The sequence below is a fragment of the Tyto alba genome, unplaced genomic scaffold (genome assembly GCF_018691265.1).
Source record: "Tyto alba isolate M040663 unplaced genomic scaffold, T.alba_DEE_v4.0 Super-Scaffold_2, whole genome shotgun sequence".
Classification (NCBI taxonomy): domain Eukaryota; kingdom Metazoa; phylum Chordata; class Aves; order Strigiformes; family Tytonidae; genus Tyto; species Tyto alba.
The window spans coordinates 77,495,232-77,511,601 of record NW_024881282.1 but is presented as its reverse complement, the minus strand read 5'-3'; the positions used below and the strand labels follow the sequence as shown (position 1 = coordinate 77,511,601).

Sequence of the window (16,370 nt, the reverse complement as noted above, 5' to 3'; positions counted from 1 at the left end):
AGGAGGTAAAAACTCATCAAGGGTTGCTGATACCTTGCAGAATAGTGAATACGCAAGAAAGAGGAAAGAACATAGCTGAAAGAGACTACCAAGAGTCAACATTAAAAAAAATTTTATGTATGTAGTTAGTGCAGCTTTGTTGAACCAATATTTAATTATGAAGATGGGCAATGGAAATTGTATTCTGTACAGTAGTAATAGCAGATTTTGCAAATGTCATGGTTGTTGCACAGGTTCTGTTCCACACTCTTAACAATCTCATCAAGTTTGACTTCACGCTGAAAGAGCATTGTCATTGGTGTGAATATACAATTAGAGATTTTCTGTATATAACTCAGGAGTTTTAGTATGCTTCAAATCACTCTTAACTTGCCCACTTTGTTGGACTGTAGAATTCAGTTAGTCCTCAGTTGTACAATGGAGTGCAAACCCCTGGCACTGGGAGCTTGCAAAGGCATAAGCAGTCCCTGTGACGAGGAAGCCAGGGGGCAAGCAGGCAGGCAACCAGTAACTGAGAAATACTGCCACAATATTTCTTGTGTGAAATATAGGTGAATTCATGCTGCAACTAGAACTTTAACTTAATAATATTTTCTCTAGTGAGTGTTTTCATTCTTTCTTTTACTGTAACACTACCAGTCAGCTGCTCATAATGAAAATCCATAAGCAAGATGCACATTAGTAGCCATAATGTGATTAAAGATGGGGGAAAAGTTGTGATTTTAATAAGCTTTGGAATCACATATTTGGAGACATATGGCTAAAGACTACAGAACAACAGAAGAACAATGCCTTTGGAGAGGGTTCATTTCAAATAATAACCTGTATTGGGCAGAAAACTAAAATATTAAAACCTGTGCATCATTTGCACAAACTAGTACCACAGAATAGACTATCCACTCTGTGAAGAGCCTAAATGTAAGAAGTATGTAACACAAATACACAGCTCTGTTCAATTTCATTAGGAAATATCCGATAACTTATAATGGAAAATGTTAATATATTTTCTAAACTTACTTATTTTAAAGCTTTTTCGTTGATGTGGCCACAATACACGACAAAGTGTTATTCTGGCCAGATAGTTGTGACTTTCTTTTTTCTCCCCTTTAAAAGTGTCGTTCTTTGGAATCAGTTTTACTCTCCTGTCACTGAGTTTTGTGTTGTATTCTCCTGTTTAACAGACACTTTAACCTGACAGGCACAAATGGGTTTGGAACGTGCAAGACTTCTCTCCAGTAACCTGTAACTGATGGACAACAGAAGCTCAAGAAACAGTTTCTTCAAAACAAAAATAGGAAAATTAAAACAAAACAAAACAAAACAAAAGTAATTGCTGAAAGGAATAGAATATATAGGAAGATGATCAAAGGCAGCAGAGTTCTGTACCTATATCTCCTTTCCTAAGTTTACATCTTCTGTTATTAATGCAAGTTCATTCCCATTCCTTGGCTGGCACCACCAGCCTGCTGGCTGCTGTTCCATATCTCTCTGTTTCACAGATACATCTCTATAGAGAAATATGCAAAAATCTGTTCAGTGCTTCTCACTTCACATACCATTGTCTTTAAAGATCAGATTCTCTGATCCTAGGCTTTCAGCACTGCAGATAGTAAACCATGCTTATGTGATAGAATCTTATAAGGAGCATTTTATAGTTAACAGTTCTACTCATGATCTACTTATCTTCATTATTGTTTTGCTTCTTATTTCCTCCTCCTCGAACTGCCTTCTTAGATTTAAATGAAGCCTTACAGAAAAACTTAAATCAGACAACACAAGGTACAGCTCATATTTATAGAAAGAAATAATTCACATAAATCTACCACTATTCCCACTCACCAAAGAAAAATTAAACCAGTTAATCTGTTGAAAAAAATAGATCATATACTGAAACATGTTACCTGTAAAGCATTTAGATGTAGTAAGTAAATGTATTCCACAAATAACGTTTTGTTGTCAGTCTAGTCTTAGCCAGCAAAAGCCCTGATAAAGGCACATTCACACTGATATAAATGTCCCTATTTCACAGAAATAAATTAAAAAATATAAAGTACTTTAAAGTAATGGAACTACATCTATACTTGTGGGTTTGTAAATTTGTATAATTGAAGGAATGCAATCTCTAACTGAAGACAGCTCCCGACAGGCAAGTCAAAGTCTGAATGTTGTACTCTGTTAGTGGGCACTGCAAAACTGTAGTGATGAGACAAGCCCAACAGCTGTATTCCATTTAGACGTGTGTTAAAAAATCTGAAAGTCTATCAGCACACATTCAAAAGATTCTGAGGTCTAAATATATGCAAAATTGTTATGCATTACAGATACAGAGTATAAATTTAAAGAAGTAAAAGCTGAGATTATAGGAAATCATATGTAAATAAAGAACCAATATGGAAATATCTCTTATAAAAGAAAATAGAGTAGATCCATTACTGAGGAAGGTAATTATGAAAGGAATACAATACACCAATAATAGAAGCAGAGAGAAATTGAACAAAAAAGCAATGATGAAACAACAAGAAGAAAGTGACACCAAAATCAGGGCATCCTTATGATGCTTTCAATTTGATCTTCAGGCTTTTATGAACTCCAGTGAAGCCTGGGAGCAGATGAGAGAACAAAGTCATAGAGCAAGAACTGGAAGTGATGGTATTCCACTGCCCCTTCCAGAACTCTCTGTATTTGAAAAGATTGATGGAAGGGGGAAAAAGGTTTAATGAAGTTTGTTACCCCATCACCATTTCCAATCAGAAGTCCTGGTCTTCCTTCCCACTGGGAATTGCATGTTAGACACTTTGTGTTTTTATTGGAAACAAATCCACCGAGGAACACTCCATTTTAGGATTACAAGATCTAAAATAGTTTTTAATTGCCCTTCATGACTCATGGAGCTTTCTACTTTGATTTTCTGCGGAATTGTTCTGGGAACCAGAAAGGTGGAAGACTAGTGAGTTTGATGTCATATAGAGTTCATCAGTCTCACCAGCATATTGCTTTTCTACTCAAGGACCCCTTTCTGCCAGCCTATGTAGACACTGCATTATGGCTTAAGGTTCAACAAGTTATTCCCTGGAAAATAATTTTAAAACTTTTACAGTTTATTATGCTGTTCTTAGTCATGGCACTTTTACACACACGGAGAATTTTATTTGGGCTCATAGACCTTGCTTCTGCAGAAAGCCCAAGCACGCATCCTAGTTTAACTTGTATTCATCTGTCGCTAGACATGGGAAGGAAATGTCCATCAAAGGACCCAGAAGCCTACAGGAAGAAGTGCTTCTTCACATGCGTCCTCCACCTGCATGGTTGGTAAACTATTCTCAACCAGTGTTGGAGAGCCACAGCCATAATCGTATAACTTCATGTAAAACCATATGCCAGATCATATACTGCAATTAACTTTGGCAGGATTTTACTGCAATTCATGGAGAAGACATATGGATATTCCTTGCAGAAGACCTCTATGGGGGGAACCTCATCACTACACTGTATGCAAATACAGATCCCTCTTAATTCTGACAGCTGAGCAGAGAGCAAGCTACAGTAGTGAATTCTGAAAAGCCTACCACAGCAAGGGCTTACAGAACTTGAAATGTGACTCAAAATATTTCCAGTAAATTAAGTGAATTTTCACAAAAAGCAAGATATCTTACAAAGGCATATTGAAGAAAAATTTCATTAGATCTAAGGAAAAGACTACAAAAGAAAACACGACTATCCAAAACATTAAATGGCAGATAGACTCACTGAGAGCTCCAAGTCCTAAAAATTTATCTCCAACTTCCTTTTTACTTCAGGGTGAGGGAATACCAGAAATATAAGACTCTGTACACACCATGGCAAAAAAGGATTGATTAGGACCGTGTCTGTGCTCCTGAAGACAAGGATATATTAAGAGAATCATGAGAAAAGTTTGGAGCACTATTAGTGTCCTTGATATCTTATACCTAACTGTCAGAGGTCTGAGCACATCAGGACACCATTTCTCAAGTAATCCTAACATCAGAGAAAAAATTTGAAACCCATTGGTGATGACAATATTGAAGAATAAAGCTGCAAGGCCTAGTATCAGAGTAGTGCAAGAATATGACACACACACTATCAGTGGTAGTACTGAGTTGAATCAGTCACCAGAGATGAGGGACGTAACATAGCCAATCCCCACAGCCTTTGAAGATTCAGACACTACTGGCAACAATATTACAGGTTTATTTAGATAAGGCTTAAGATAATTCATATTTTATTCTTGTCTCACATTGAGGACAGTGATCGTCAGAGGTCTGCCTGAAGATCTCTATCCCTTCCTGTCTTGGAGATGGGGAGCTCCTGACTGCTCTCAGGACAGTTGTTATGGATAGTCGTAGTGTTTGCTAGATGTGTGAGATATGATTAACAGATCTCTTATTGCCTTGAATGATATCTCCTGCAGCCAGCATGTTTATTGAAACCTGTGTCAAACAGTCTGTGGCTGAGGGCTGCAAAGATACAGAGTATCTTGCACAAATGGGTTTAGTGAATGCAAAATTCATGAAGAATGAGGGCGAAATGTGCTTTTTTATACAGAGTACATCTGTGTCATTTTGTCACTTTGTGAGTTACATCCTTCTTTTCACATCTTCCACAAAAGTCATACTTGTCATTGCTGACATTTCTAGTTTCATTGTCTTGTCAACTCATTTTTCTCAGTTCACATACACCAGTTAGCCCTATCTCTAGCTTCCTCATATCTCCTAATACTACATTAATTTTCTCATTATTTTGTAGATTTTTCTTATATATTTGAAGAACAGTCATCTGAAATACAGGCACTGCAGAATTGTGTATCTTTCATGCTTTGCAGTCCTCCTCTGACTCTTCAATCCTTTTTCCTGTTCGTTGCTTTTCCTGCGCTCTGTGCCTCTCTCTTTGTTTCAGTTGTACACAGTTGGAGATAAAAATAGGCACAAGGGACAGGAAACTCCTACAGTGTCAATTACAACCTTCTGTGTTGCTGCAATAGAATATGCGTGGCCTTGCTTGGTGTGTTCTAGCTTGACAAGTGAGCAGAGCAGTGAGACTCAACAATAACAAGCTATGTTGCGGACAGGTTCACGGCATTCTGCAAACTAGCACAATTTGTGTATTACATCCTTTCCCAGAATAACAGAGTTCACACCAATCTTATTTGTGGTCATTCAGGAAACGTCATCCACCTACACCAAGAATTATTCCTAGCAAAAAAAGAGAATTTGGTATTCAAGAGCCAAGGGTGAAAAAAGGCAGGCAGGCAAGAGGGAGTCTTTCTCTTATTTGGAAGGAAGCAACTACATTTTCAAATCATGGAAGGCATAAGCATTACATTTGAAACTGCTGTCAAAACCCATGTATTATCTTTCAACAGCATTCAAAAATGACATTTCCATCTTTGTAAGTGTCCTAAATACAATGTCAGGCAACTACTTCTGGTTTTTTCCTTCTGACAACATGACTTGTGCGTTCATGATTGCAATAAGAGGGACAGAGCATCTATGAAACTCATAACCTGATATTAAAGCCCTTTCTGGAGCCATAGGAGGCATAACTTCAAGTCCCCCCTGAAAAGCCTAGAGGCCAGGCTTCTAAACAGTAGGGTATTATGTAATATTTAGCTATTGCTAGCAATGTCTTCCAGAAGAAATTAATTAGTATCAAGACTCACTCTTCAGGTCTCTCGAAGGAATAGGCAGTATATAGGCAGCTATCTGTCTGGGGTCTGTAAATGCTATATAACAGTGAAGTTTAACAGGGGAATATAAATCTATGTCACCAGAGAAGGACACTCCCAAACATCTCATGTCAGGCACCCAGAAATCACTTGTGCTATTCTGGATTCAGTGACTAGATAGGCAGAGCTGAAAAGTAAGCAACCTTTAGAGCAGCTTTCGTTAATTATGTCCCTACAGTGTTTGGAAAGGCTTTTATACCACTCAAAGCAGAAGTTTTCTCTTTTGTGTTCAACATGGATTTTTTTCCATTTCATCTTTCTTGATTGCTTGTTGCTGCACACATTTAGCTTGGTGTTCATCTAGTCACTTTATCACTATATCTGTTTTTAGCAGACCTTGATTTCTAGGTTTTTAAAAGATCAAAGTCATCCGTTTCCACCAATTAAGGAAACATTCCCTCTCTGAGACTTGAACAGAATACAGCCTCCACAGACACTTCTTTTAAGTCCATATCATCATGTAAAACGTATCGTCATTCTTTTTAAAATGTATTTTTAGTAGCTGTTGTCTTGTATCTCAGAGAAGACAAAATTCTAGCAGAAATGTCTGCATTGCCATGTATACTGTTTTGTGAGATTCCCATTTCATGGCCAAATTTTGTACCAGAAATCACATGTAGCTTCACACACAGGTGCCTTCTCCTCCTCTGTGATTCTGCTCTCTGTTCATTACTGCTATTTCTTCAATCCCTCCAGAACAATCTTTGCAGGGTTATCTAGCTTTTTGAAGTCCTATTGCCGAAGGAAAAAAGTAAATATGAAAAAGCACTGATCATCAACAGGACATTGTTTCCTGTCAGAAACTGTCCAATAAAAGCTCAAAAGGAAGAATGAACAATTTGTTCCTCTACAGTACATGGAAATCTTTAAGAGCATGTTGCCATGCAGACCCCACAGTTTGCCCTGGCTCCTTTCTGGTATGGAGCCTCTCCTAGATTTCTTGTTATTGAAGAACAGAACACCTGTTTGAGATGTTCCATCATTGAATAGCCTCATATTAAAGAGTTACTTCCTACAGTGTGCAGTGGAATACACTTGAGGTGGCAGTCAGTAAGTACAGTAAGCAAGAAGTACCTCAGCTTAGCTTGATAGTTTTTAAAGCAAAAGGTATTAAAAATAGAAGGCAAGAAGTTGTCACACAGAAGAGAGATGACAGATACAGACATTTATTTATCCAATCAAGAAAGCTGCAGCAAGGAAAATGGAAGAAGACAAGAATGTCTTGATCGGTCATGACCTTCTTACAAACACCTAGGGCAATCTCTGTATCCAAAAATAAACTAAGGATTGACCAGTGTAATCCTTAATTTTTTCCATAGCAAACTTTGGATCCTATTTTGGATCAGAAAGCAAGCTGAAGACTTTGAGATATACTGCTGAGTGACTCGTGCAAGCCTCTGGGTCTTAAAAGGCAGTGAAGTACTATGTTCAGAATATTGGAGAAAAGTGGATATTGATGTTGGAAATCCTCTTGCAAGTTCAGTCTAAGTCACAGCAGACATAAAGGTGGAAGGAGCAGTTGTAGGTCCTAAGAACCAGAAAGGTCTTCTCCAGGTGGTGTGTTGGGAGGAGTAAGGAGTCAGCTGCTGTGCACTTGTCATGACTGAGGGCTTGAGAAGGCTGTCAGAAACCCCACTGAAAATTTACTAATATTTAGATATAAAAATATTGACATTGTGCCCACACATAAGAGACAGAAGTATACTCTAGGAGCATACAGTGCTCCACCAGCCTCTGTTTGACTAAGTCTTGTGCACACATCTGAAAGACAAATGCCTACAGAGTGATTCATGTCAGTTAAGTAGCCAATCTTTTCTACATAAGTAGCACTTACTCTTAAAACCTGCGGCATACCTGGCTTACTTTATGCTGTAATATAAATCTTACTTTCATAGCAAGCGTTCGGTGAATGTCAACACTGTCATTACAAAGGAGCACAAAGACAAAGGTATTCTTAGTCTCATCCATTTATTCTGTGATTTGTGATCCATCTGAACAGTACAGGAAGATGTTAGTTATGCTTTCCCACCGAACTGCATGTCCCTTTGGGGTAATCTTATTCACACGCTAATTCCCTACTACACACATCACTGTCCAACCTCACTTGTAGTAAGACTAGGTGTGATTGATCTGAAATCCAAGAATTCAACTGAGATACTCAAGCATATGAGCTGTATGCCAGCCTGTGGCAAGAGGAGCTCAATGCCAGGTTAGTGTAATTGTCAGAACTCAAGGAAGAATATGTTGACATCCAGACATAAAGCTGATCAACATGCTTGTGTCTGCACAACAAAGAAATGCAAACTGAAGTCCTTGGGGATCCTGAATATATTTTGACAATATAAAAGCTTAATAAATCAAGAGTGAATTAACTCTAGGTGAACTACTATTCAGCATTTCTCAAAAAAGCTGTATGTGGGTTTTAGAACTTTTTTGCAGAAAGGTAAGGAGAAAGAATATTCCTGTCACACATGTAATTAACATTGTTCTTGCAAAAATGTACTCAGTCTGACACATTCAAAGCATCCTTGTAACTCTATGCCTAATAGCATAATTCTTCAAGCCAGATGTGAAAAAGAACAAGTTAATAATCTTGCTAAAAATGGTTTAGTAGGAAATTTTACAACTATAATACTTAGTTGGCAGGCAGATGTTATATTTATATCTATTTTATGGAAGATTTAGAAAGGTTTTCAGGTCTACAAAATTAATTAGCCCTAACTTAAAATAATTAAGAATCAAGTGTTAGAAAAAAATGGACACACCAAATGATGCCGCTCTGATAACAAAAAACTTTGTCCAGCAACAGGAATGAGAGAGGCAGCCTCTCTTCTGTGTTTTCCCAAACTGTGACAAGTAGAAATTGGGAGAGATCACCTATGAAGGTAAAAGAATACAGATATTAAACCCATACCCATGGCCCACCCATCTCAATATCCTCACTGCAACATGTAGAGGATGCTTAGAAAAGGAATATAGGGCAAGTATGAAATGGTTCTTCACTGGGTATAAAAACATTCAAGCCCACGGCAATCAGCAGTTTATAGATTTTTTTTTTTGCTAGAATTTTCATATTTAGTATCTAGGACTATTTTTTTAACCTTTTATTTGCATTTGCTCATGCTTTTGACATTCATGATATACCATTTCAATGGATTCCAAAGCTAAATGCCGGCATTGATTGAAAATAGTTCCTTTTTCTGTTAGTAGCAACAACATAATAGTCTAATGATTGCTTCCTCCTTCTCCATATCATTCCTTATTCTATTTACCTATATCATATCCACCCTTTTCACACTGAAGCTTACCAGTCTATTTCATTCTGCCTTGTAAGGGAGCTGTTCTTTACCCCTGACCAGCCTCATTGATCTCCTCTGAACCATTTCTCAATCTACCACATTCATCTGGATGTGGAAGCACCAGAACAATCTGCATTTTTCAATATATTGGTGCTCCTAAATGACATAATGTTGGCTTCTCCTTTATTCTCGATTTTTCCCTAATGACTAATGGCTTTTTGACTGGGCTGACATTTTCAGTGAGCTAACCACAAGGACTATAAGATCTGTCTCTTCAGGGGTAATGGTTAATTTAGAGTGATTGTGTATATAATTTTGCACATGTACTGTACTTAGCGCATAGCACTTAGCACCACTGAATTTCACCTACTGCTTTAACAGACAGTATTGTGCTATCTTTTTCAGCTTTTAACTTTAAGTTTAGATTTGATAATCCTGCATGGTATTGTGTTGTCTGCAAATCTTATCACCCCAGACTTCAACAACTTCACCATGCCATTTACAAATATGCTGAACAGAATAATCACTATGGTAAGGTCTTTTGACTGTGAAAATTGACCATTTATTTAAAGCTTTTTTTTTCCTATAATTTAATCTCTTACCTAGAAAAGCCTATTCTTTCTCATACCACAGCAGAATGTTTACTGAAGGCTTTACTGTTAAAAGCTTTCTGAAAATGTCAGTATACTAACCAGATCACATTTATCTATATAGTCATTGAGAGCACCAGTGACCTGCAATAGATGTGTGAGGAATGACTTCCCTCTACAATAGCCACACTGACCCTTCCCCACTATATCATCATTATCCATGTGCCAACTAAACCTCACCATCCTTATTGCTTCCTTCCGTCTGCTCAATTGAACATGAGACTCTCTTGGTTACTTTCCAAGACCATTCTTAAAGACTGATGTCACACTTGCCACTTCCCATTCCTCTGTTATTCAGCAATTTACTGATTTAGGCAGTAGATTACATCCTGTAGCTACTACTTCTGCAGCTTCATATCCAAATTCCTTTAGAGTTGAGGATGAAAGCCATCTAGTTCTGGTGGTTTCTTAGTATCCATTTCATCAGTTTGTTATAAAATCTTTGCCACTGACCCTGCTGTTGGAGTCAGTTCCTCAGACTCACCCCTGTGGTGAGCAGACACTGCAGGAGTTCTGCCACCCTCCTCTTCAGCAAACATTGATGCAAAGAATTCATCTAACTATTTTCTGCAGTCTTTGCACCCAAACTGTCTTTTGAGATCTTGGTTCTTTGACAGGCTCCGTACCTCTGATATATTTGAAAGTATATTCTTAGCTCCTACATTTTAACATTTTTCCTCCTCAAAATCTTTTTGTGGTTTTATGTTTAACTTGTCGCAGTTTATGTTCTTTTCTATTTTGCTGTTTGAATGCAGCTTTGGATTACATAGTGTCTGCATCCAGGCTCCTATGTAGGATCTATAAAATTGGCTTGTCAGATCTTGAACTTGCTTTGCTTTTGCCTAAAGGTAACTGCCTGAGACTATCAAGAGCATACCAGAAAAAATTATTCTTCTTTTTTAACAGTCTACTGGTTCCCATCTATGATTGTAGTGGTGAAGTACATGCTATTAATATTACATTATGCTACACTGAGTCATCCTAGATCTATTTTTAAAAAGTAATGGTATATCAATTAACTCCAGTAGTATGATGAATTTTCCTTTTATCTTTGACACATTTAATTCACATATACATGGATTATTTTGCAGCAGTGCTACAGAATGCATCAAGTCTACTGTAGTACCAGAAGTCCACTTTGCTGTCTTGTTAACTACTCACCACTGCAAGCTCCATTTCTCTCTCCTGCACTCCCCGTTCTCTGCAGACACTCAGTCATGCACATTTTCCACTTTCCAAGCTCTATTTCTGTAATAGCACCTCTAATGTTTCTCCCTCTCTCAGGAAAAGGTGGGAAAGTGAAAAGAAAAAAAAGCTAGAGCACCTGCTGAGGAGTGGTGTGAAAGCCATTTCTCACTCCGCAACAGCTCAGTCCATGTCCTGTGGCCCCTCTCCTCCCCGCAGCATGCCCTCCCTGCCAGAGTGGCTCTCTGTGGGAGCAAAGGGCCCTGCATTCCCAGGGGTAAGAAGCCACAGCTGCTTAAACAGCTGGTTGGCCACAGAGAAAAAGAGTTTGTGACACTAAACCTTCATGGGTGATTGCTTCAAAAGTAGCATGGGATACATTAGTGTAATTCCTCCAAAAAGAAATGCCATGTCTTTTCTACTAAGACACCCAAGCTCACATACCTAAAATGCATTGAAGGGAGTCCAAGACTAGAATCTCCCATAGCTTTGCTCAGGCTACATATTACACCTGGGATTTCCAGGTATTACAGATTCTCTGCTGTGAGGAAATTTGTACAGCAGATATCCAGCCTGGGCCTATCTCTAGGCAGTGATATCAGGGCTTGATAGTAGTTGGAAATTCATCAAAACAGATATTCTGGAGTTGCTATTCAGTCTCCAAGTAGAGACAATCTCTCAGCCTTTTGGACCCATTAACAATAACAATAGCAACAAATAATATGCAAAAAATGCTTCCGTTATTAAAACAGAATGCCCATATAAAAGGAATTAAGTGTAATTAGTCCCTTTCCTGAGGTTTAATTATAAAATGCATTAATAAAATGACAGAAAGCAATGCCCTCTGCACAAATCGTTTGAGGCTGCTTTTATCATTAGATTTCCTCACTTAACATAGGATGAAAATGTGCACGCACAATTATTTTAATTTCATGCAACCAGCAACTATACACCTGCTTAGAGACTATTCTTTACACAATGACAGGGGCAATCATACACAAGGCTATCATCAGTAGTCTAAAAGTACATCTGATCAAGGAAAAGCCTCTTTATTACATTAAAGCTGTATGCATTTTCTTCTGATTTAGCCTGCTTCTGAAATTCTGTTTGTATGTATGGTTGGCTTTTTTAAACAAGACAGGTAATAATTACTATAAAATATGGCCAGAACAAAGATTTCGCACATAAACTCACATGTAATAAAGGCACTTTATTCTAATGATTAAGAGAAGCTTTACTATTTTCTTTCTAATTAACCTATCAATAGTATGTCACTTAAACATTCCTTAGAATATTATCTTCTCATTATTGCCAGAAAACATGCTGCCCAATTTTATAGCTCAGTTGTTCTTACGCATGGATGGAGCATCTCAATTAACTTGAACTGAAACAGATTTTTTTAAGAGACATTTCCCATACACACAAACTACTTTCATAATTACATTTAAATCATTAATATTCAAATTTAAAAACATTAAGGGGGGGAAGCATTCAGTGTTTACTTTGTGCTTGCACATTGTAAGAATATAACAGAAGAGCATTCTCTTTATCAAATGCCATTGGGTCAGGCAGAGAACCAGTGAGTTTGGGTAGGCATTTATTCCAAACAGAATGGAAATTCAGCCAAGGCCACATTCTGTAGGAAGAAAGAAACACAATGTGAAATCAATGTGTGTAAAATTGTCAGATTCATAGCTGCAAAGAGCATGTTTCTTCAGAATAAATACAGCTCAGGCAGCAGCCATGCAAGCTTCCCAGGCTGGATGCCAACACACTTCAACCTTAAACTGGTGGGAACGGCTGGAGGGTGCAGTCGATCACTCCGGCTTTGTAGTCTTTGCTGAAAGCTGCCAGGAAGGTTACAAATCAGAGCTGAAGGTAGTCTGTGGTTTTGTGAGATTAAAATACTGGATTTCAAGAGCTGTGCTCTCAAACGCTTTCCCTGCTATTTGTGGATTTAAAACTTTAGGATGCATGCTTCTTCTCAGGCTGTTATGCAAAAACTGTATCCGAATGGCATGGGAGATGGAGGTACTATTCTAGGGATAGCTAACTCTCCAGATTTGGGGAATTGTTTTTTCTGTTAAATTCTTCACAAAAATTAAATCCATAGAGTGTAAAATGTTGTTGTGGTTTGAGCCTACTCAGCAGCTAAATGCCAGGCATTTGCTCACGCACCCTCCCCCTACTTGGGACTGGGGAGGGAATCGGAGGGGCAAAGGGAGACTCGCGGGTTGAGATAAAAACAGTTTAATAACAGTAACAGAATAATACACTGACAGCAGTATCAGCAGGTAATGTAGCATACAGCTGCTTACCACCCGCCGACCGATAGCCGCCTGCTCCCGGCTGGTGATCCCAAACACAAAGGCCCCACAGCAACACTCCCAGAAGTGAGTAGTATTGTAAATTTGCAAGAAAAGGGTTGTAAAATTATATTTTCCTTTTTGCAATACATGTAATCCACGCACTGGATGGCTCACTGGAGGCCACCAGAGACAACAGGTTTACAGATAGGTATGCAATCGTCTATTAAGCAAGCAGCACACAGATAAAACCTCTTAAAAACTCACTTCTGTGGTTTCCTGAAAGGTCTTGCATCCCTTCAGCTTCCAAAGGTGGCGCTCAGGAGGATACATGTAAATTTAGTTCCATGCTAAATTTACTCCCTCTTTAGGAGGTACCAGGATTTCCCAATCATAACAACTGCCGTAAGACAGGGGACATATTCAGCATGTGCCTGATCACTGACAGCTGCATAGATTCCACGTAGGATTTTCTACTGGATGGGACAGCTTTAAGAAGGTCAGGATTGATAAAAATGGGACACGATCTGAAGCAAGCCAGTGAGCAACAATGCATCGGTCAGATCTTATCATCTTCAGCTCCATAACTATTTTGGAAGGTACTTACACACAGGTGGGGTCCAAACTAAGGAAATTTGGGCTATGCATAACATTTTCTGGCAATATCTGAGAATTCTGGCACACTATGGTGTCACCTAGTGATGGATGTTAAAACAAATGGCTCTCAGAAGATGTTAACTTCTCAATGTATGTAGTATCTTTCATGACCATCAAAAGACACTTAAAATTGTAAATAGCCTACATTTGGAGTAAGTTTAGACACTCCTGCCTTTATATAGTGAGCACAGTGTCACGTGACATGGACTATTGGCCAATCCAGGCCCAGCCCTCCAGCTGTGCTCCCCCCGCCCCCGCACACAGGTGAGGGCACTGGGACCTGGGGAGCCCCTGGGGTCTCAGGGTGCTGCAGCACTCCTCCTGCTGCCGAACCAACGGGAACTCTAGTCCAGCCCCAACCAGGACAAATGTAAAAAAGAGGACCAAAATGCCATGCCAAATGATAATGTTGTTACACTGAAGTTTATCTCTTAAAATATTCTGGTGTTTCATCTGAAAAGTTTTATATCTCCACAGAAGACAGCTTGCTGAAATGCCTCTTAAAAATAATGTTCTGATAATCAAATATGTCACCTTCTATGAAAGGAGCTAGTGCCACCCAATAAAAGATTTAGATACTCAAAGCTTGATGCTGCGACACCTGTTAGGTGGTTGATGTCCCACTAGATGCAGACGGAAGATTAAAAGTGTCAGAATGATATCCAAGCAGTCTGCAAGGAAAGTATAAAAGCTAACAAGAAAAGGTAACATAAATATATTAAAAGAAATATGAAAGACAGGAAGAAAGAGGTCCATTGCTTGCTGAGAATATGGAGAAGGCTGAAATATTCAGTACATTCTTTTATCAGTCTTCACTGAAATGTACAGAAGGACCATAAACTTACATCAACTTCAACAAAGAGAAATTAGTATCAATCAGAATAAGGAGAAAACTGCTTAAAGTGTACTCAGCTTCAAGTTAGCTCAATGTGCTGATGTTTGTGTATGCTCAATAACTAAGAGAAAGCAATTTCTGGACTATTAGTAATTACATCTAAGAATTCACTGAGGACCAGAAAGTTAGTAGCAGACTAGAGGAAGGAAAATATATTCCCTATTTTTAAAGTTAAATAATAGAGAACAGTTCCTTTAACTTTCATTCTCAGAAATAATCCGTGACAAGTTATCAAAAAGTTGAAGAAGTACAAGAAGTAAGCTGTGGAAAGCAAATCTTGTCATACCAGACGAAATTTCATTTCTTATTTCCAATTTGCATTTTTATTTCTTTGTAGAAAAGGGGGAATGAGAATGTACAAGGCATCTTCTTTTCACCTTTTCACACCATCTTCTACGAACTTTGTAGAAAAAAGATGGGGAAATAAACTCTAGGTGGAATCACTATAATGTGGTTACTGAAAATATTCCCTCTCAAAGGCTGCTCTGAAGGGTTTGCTCGTGAATAGTAATTACAAGGGTGAAATTACAAGTGTGGTTCTGAGAGGTCTAGGATGAAACCAGATCAATTAAATAATTTCATTAATAATTGGAGACTCATTGATAAATAATAAAATAAAATTTCCTGATGTGAAGATATAACTATTCATAGAGGGTTTAAAAGGACTTTGAGGAATGGACTTAGATTTCAAAATGAAAATTTCATACTAAAGCAGTCAATCTGATAAAATTCACTGAGGTGTACTGTGATTTAGGGCACACAAATCAGATGCACAATGTAAAGTGGGGGATAACTGTCTAGACAATACTGCTGGGGATAATCTCAGAATCCAAGCTAACCATGAGTCACAAATCTGATGTGTTACAAAAAGCAAAGGTCTCATTCTGGGAGCATTATTAATAAATGTTTCTCCCACATGGGAAGGAAGTTATAATTTTGATCTGTTCTGCCTACCCCCTGACTTAGTAATATCTGGAGTTTGGAGAAGGTGGATGGACTTTGAAGAAACCAGAAGAGAAGTATAGAGAAATGTCATATGTGGTATAAAACTGTAGGAATCAGTTTCTAATCCTGAAAAGAGAGTAATAAGGATCCCATATAGCAGACACTGGGTTCTTTCTGGACCTCTTTCTATGTTTACCATTACCTCTGGCCTCACCTTGGTGTGTATCTTCAATATGTGGGTATATCTAAGCTTCTCTTAAACAATCACTGGATTTTAAAAAGACGGAAATAGCCCCTCAATATCTAAAAATCTATTCCACAATAGAAAAGATGGGACAGAAAACACATTTGAATGCCTGGACAAAGAGAAAGCATACAGCATGGTTTCCTCCCATACCAAACATAAGAGAATCTACATCTATGAGGGGAAGGAAGGGGAGGTTATAAGTGTTTAACTTTAGAAAAAAATAATAGGAATTTGTACATTACTAGACATGTAGGAAACCACTCCTCAGTCAAGGTTTTCTCCTCTGCATGAATTTCCCGGATATGAGTGTAAAGTCTAAGTGAAGCTTTTCTCAGGGTAAGAGTGTTGGCAACATTTCTCTTCCTTGTTGTTTTTCTTATCTAATCAGAGCTGGGCTTGTGCTGCAAAGGCAGTATGATTCAGTTATATATCAGTCAGACACG

The 16,370-nt window shown here is 38.3% G+C and overlaps 1 protein-coding gene across 12 annotated transcripts in view; it reads left to right on the top strand.

Moving 5' to 3' along the window:
* MAGI2 (membrane associated guanylate kinase, WW and PDZ domain containing 2) overlaps positions 1-16,370 on the top strand; it is a 794,831-nt gene that overhangs the window by 720,045 nt on the left and 58,416 nt on the right. The gene's annotated exons all lie outside the window — the stretch shown is intronic.